This window comes from Lactuca saligna, chromosome 6 (genome assembly GCF_052625555.1).
Source record: "Lactuca saligna cultivar CGN05327 chromosome 6, ASM5262555v1, whole genome shotgun sequence".
NCBI lineage: Eukaryota > Viridiplantae > Streptophyta > Magnoliopsida > Asterales > Asteraceae > Lactuca > Lactuca saligna.
The window spans coordinates 148,442,782-148,448,086 of NC_136422.1; the positions used below are offsets into that span (position 1 = coordinate 148,442,782).

Genomic DNA, 5,305 nt, shown 5'->3' on the forward strand with positions numbered 1-5,305 from the left:
GCTAAGCATATAATCATACATACATACATATAACTGAATATATAACAACATATATATATATATATATATATATATATATATATATATATATTTATCTTTACTATATTATTAAACATATTGACTCTTTCTTGAAATTTAAGAGGTATACTTATTACAACATAATGTACAATCTTATAAAGCGTACTTCTATCTTACGTTGTAAACACTAAACCCTAGCCTCCTCGACACATCATTTCACGCCGTCAAACCCACCCCCTCTATCGCCTCACTTCTAACTCACTTCAGTTTCCGGTGTACTTCTGGTATCACAATCATCGCTCACTAAAATGCTCGACCTCCTAACCTGGATGATCGATGTCGTGCAACTCTACTTTTCTTTACATCTGTTTCTCTTCTCAAAACCCCAATCGTACATGTGTCTAATGAAGATCCAACTTTTGAAACCCTATCTAGCCACTGCCTTTGCTACCCCTTCTCTTGCCCCTCTTCTACGTTCTGTTATGACGAGAAACCCTAACAGTCTCCACAACTCTAATCGTCACCACCAGCGAAGAGGTGAGGACAAGGATAATGCTAAGCCATCAATTTCTGATTCATCTCTCTCCTTCATTCCTCAGTTGTTATTGACATTTACCTGGTATGTTTTTCTAATCTTTTTTTCTATTTGACCTAATTCTCACATATTGAGACCTGTAACACAACGACAAAGAAGATTGTAATTTAGCTTCATTAAAAATGATGCATTTATATATTTATATGTTTGAAATGATTCAGATATATGACATACCTGATGTCAAACAATAATCTGTAGCAAATGCTTTAAAATCCCTGCTTCTTAGACCCTTTGGTGTTTACACTCTTATTATATCAAACCAGTCACTTATTTTGATAAGAAAAGCATTAGTTCTAGAGTATTAGTTAATGCAACAATACAAGTACATGAGATTTTTGCTCTTGCACACTCGAAAAACAAAACATTTCTTGGAATGTTGCATAATTATAGAATTGGTTCTTCTGCATTGGTTGTGCTGCTTTGATTTTGAAAAAGGGAACAATCAGGTTAAAAATTTGTATGAATTTATTTGATTTTTAGGGATAAACGAAAAGATCCCAATAATCGAATCTGACCAATTTCTATAGAACAATTTGATGTCTGATTGCATGAGGTTCTTAGTAAATTGAAAATTACTTTGTTTAGTAAACCTAATCAACAGACCCTTATGTTTTCTGTAGACCTTGAGACACAAGGTTGGTGAAGAAGAAAACTTTTTTGCCATCACCACTACCTCTGTAAGTGAGATCAATATCTTATTCTTTTTATATCTTTTCTACATGATTAGGATTATATATTTTCTCTAACATTTCTTATTAATCAACTCTTGTTTTGGTTGAATTGAAGAAGCCCGAAGAAACTCGCATCCTGGAGGTTTAATGTTTCTGATTTGGTATCGTCACCAGATTTATCTATGCGTTATTGATTATTGATATTCTCGAAACTCCATTCGAGTAAATAGATAATTACTTCACCTTTCTTGAATCTTGATTTTTTTTCACTAATCATCTGGTTGTTTATAAAATCATATGTCTAATTGTTGATATATTCAATTGATTTTAAGTTAAGGTTGGTTGGGGGTGCACCCACTTCTCCTGTTGTCATTCGTTGCTTTCATTCTTCTACAATCTTCAATTCCAGTTATCTTAAATTTTAATAGGAAGAGGTAAAAGTTCTTGATCATTCTGTTCACTGCTGAGTGGATTATGTTTTGTCTTCTTATTATTGTATGATTAATTAGTGGAAGTATGACTAATTATGTATTGTGGTTAGTTTCACAGCTTTCATTTGCTAAATTTCTATTTCTGTCAAGTTAATGTTTTTCTGTTTTGTTGTAATTTCAATTATTTTCACTATTTATACCTTATGTAAGTGAATTGTGATTGCATGAGTTCACATTTCTGAATATTGGAAATTAATTTTTAGCAACCTCTAGCTTTTGTAGTATAGGAGGTTGTTTTTCTCTAAGTTGTGAATACATTTCAATGGTAGAAGTCATAACCAATTGGTGTAGATCAATTTAAGATGATTGTTTGGATTTATTGCAGGAACTGATGATGATTTATCCGCCATCCCTTCAAAATAGAATTCCAAGAGGTGGATCCGTTTTACGGGCCTTTAAAGCCCAAGCTGATGCAATTACTTGGGTACGTTTTGTCATCATATTTTATTGATCATCTTTTAGTTTGATGTTTACTGAAATATGTTTTTTTTTTTAATTACCAATTTTATCGATAATGATTGGAGATGGTGTCAATATTTGATTGGAGATGGTGTTTGTAACATCTGTTTTTGTTTCTCTTCTTTCTGAATTTAGTTAAAGCAACTTTCTTATTGTATATATTGATGCTGCTGTTTGCATTATACACTCAGTTTTTATGTTGATTGCTTCTTGTTGCTTATACAGTTGAGACAATGTAATATACAGTGGAGAAAATGTAATGCTTCATTGTTACAGAAATAGTTGCTTCCACTATATTACTTAGTTGAAGAAAGATGTCCTCTATCTTCTTTTGTGTAAGTTGGATTATGTCCTTGATCAAAGCATTTCTGTCCACCATCACCATCACCATCACCAGAACCAATACACAAGATTCCATATGTTGTGCATATTTAGTTGAAACAAAGTATTGATTCAAATGGTAACTGTCTTTGGCATTTTTGCTTGGGAGTGTTGCTAGATTGTGTATTGGAATTGGTTTTGCATTCTCTTGGTATATGTAAATTGCTAGCAGATCATGAGAATAGTGGTGCTTGTGTGGAACTGTAAAATATTGTTAATTGTATGTATGTTTTATTTTTTCTGATTAGTTGTTTGATTTATATTTATTATTATTATTAGTATGTTTTGTGTGCTAGAATGAAGATTTGAAAATATAAAATGAAACTAAAAACATATAGATAAATAAAATGTGTTCCAGTTGACGATGCAAATATTTGGTGTGTGAACTCAAAAGGTGGGGAGTTGTGGGATGTAGTTTTCAAAATCCTAAATATCTTGGGGGAGATTACCATGGCAGTTCCACATTTATACTCATATTGACAAAAAATGTAGAGTAACATGCGCATGTGAAGAGAAAATTTTGAAATAAGTAAGACGGATTTGAATTTTTGTGTCCCTGTTGAGTTTTGCATGCTGTTTGTTTGACCAGAAGCTAATAACAAATGTGTTATATCAATAGTAATTTAAAATGTAACATGGTGTAAAACATGTGTAAATCCATGGTGTAAAGCCATGAGTTTGTATCGATTATGATTCTCTTTAATCTCTGATTTTTGTTGTCTGTAATGTAGATAAAACATGCTAAACTTTGTTGTTGTCAAGATAATTAAACTGTGAAGATTGAGACGAAAAAAATAATACAGTATATGAAATAAGATGTAGTTTAAGATTGTTTTGAGCCGTCAAATGAAGATGGTTTGGTTGAGGACTCAATTGTTAACCAGTTGTCCTTTTCATTTTAAGGCCAAGTGATTTGAAATAAAAATTTGTCCAGTTAAAATAAGAATTTGTCCGCAACACTTATTTCTATTTTAAACTAATGATCAACTGATGAAATTTTGCTAAATTTATTAGTTACTGTTTTTACTTTTTATATTGTTATCATATTTTACTTTTAATATTGTTGTCATGATAACCTACAGATTTTTAAAGAATTAGTAATTATTGGTTAGACGTCTACAATTGAAATTATTGAAATAAACAAAAACTAAATACTATTAGCATTACGACGGAAAAAGAAACTGCAAAGGTATGTGAATATTCGTATGTATTTATATTAATACTTATGCATAAGTTACATTAATAAAGATTAAAATTGATAACATTAATATTTACCATGTACTTTATATCCAAATGCATATAATTATTTATCAAATTTTGATCGGTTATGGGAACAATGATAATCATTCTAAATATATCACCCACAAAAACCCAAAATATTTTGGGTTTTATAGGTGCGGTTCAATATCAATAGAGAGGCTCATCAAATTATATAACTTATGGGGTTATTATTAGCTAAAATAGAAAATTTCGATAAACATAATGATCGGTTGGTTGACCCCAATACATTCGTCAAAAGTTCAGATTTTTCAAATGACACAAAATGGAACAAAATTGAGACCTTCGTGCTCCATTTTTTTTACATTACTTCAAAGTTTTTAATATATATATATATATATATATATATATATATATATATATATATATATATATATATATATATATATATATATATATATATATATATATATATTGTCTTAAACAACACAAAACTATTATTAACTTGCGTATATCTATATACAATTACTATTAATTATATTATTATCATATATATATATATATATATATATATATATATATATATATATATATATATATATATATATATATATATATATATATATATATATATATATTGTCTTAAACAACACAAAACTATTATTAACTTGCGTATATCTATATACAATTAATATTAATTATATTATTATCATTATTTTAGACAATCCTTTTCCCCTCTTGATAAAAATCAAAGAGGAGTAATAATTAGTTTTCGATCATCCATCCGCCCTTCAGTGTCACTACAAAATATGAGGCTATATTATAGAAAGTAATTAATATTTGTTTGCTGAAATGAAACTATCCAGTCATTTGTTGAAAGGAAACCATTCTCCATTTTCATTGAAAGCCTATTTATGCATATGAAAAATAAAATAATCGCCTAAAGTGCACTATCTCTGAAAAAATTGTTTGTACCCGTCGCTTGGCGCGGGTAAACGGCTAGTATGTATGTATATATATATATATATATATATATATATATATATATATATATATATATATATATAGAGAGAGAGAGAGAGAGAGAGAGAGAGTTATAACTCAACTTGTTAGTTAGTTAGGACTAACTACCAATTGGCTCTAAATCTTTATATGATGCATATTGGCTAATCCTCTTACTCAAGGCCTATTCATACAACATTTCAAGTTCCTTAAAACTTATCTTAGCCTATTAAGAGCTTACTACTTTTTAATGTCGAAATGATCACTTAATTGATCATAATTCTAACATTTCATTTTCTACTTCTAAATTCAATCCAAACAATGAACTAGGCATCCCATACTATCTAATTCATTTCACTATAATCCCTAATGTATCAATTAAACATTACCATGAGTTACGGTTTCCAACCCTAACTTCTCATTTATGGATTTCACCTTGGAAATCACATATAGAGCTTGTTCATAACTTC

At 29.4% G+C, this 5,305-nt stretch overlaps 1 long non-coding RNA gene across 2 annotated transcripts; it reads left to right on the top strand.

Annotated features, from left to right (window-relative positions):
- Nucleotides 1–203: 203 nt before the first annotated feature.
- LOC144999872 (uncharacterized) lies at nt 204–2,862 on the top strand. Of its 2 annotated transcripts, none has more exons than XR_013661028.1 (5): nt 204–637; nt 1,234–1,290; nt 1,400–1,718; nt 2,101–2,199; nt 2,460–2,862. It is a non-coding gene; the product is annotated as an uncharacterized LOC144999872 (long non-coding RNA). The 2 variants fall into 2 exon arrangements; XR_013661029.1 differs by having other exon boundaries at nt 1,400–1,445.
- Nucleotides 2,863–5,305: the final 2,443 nt, after the last annotated feature.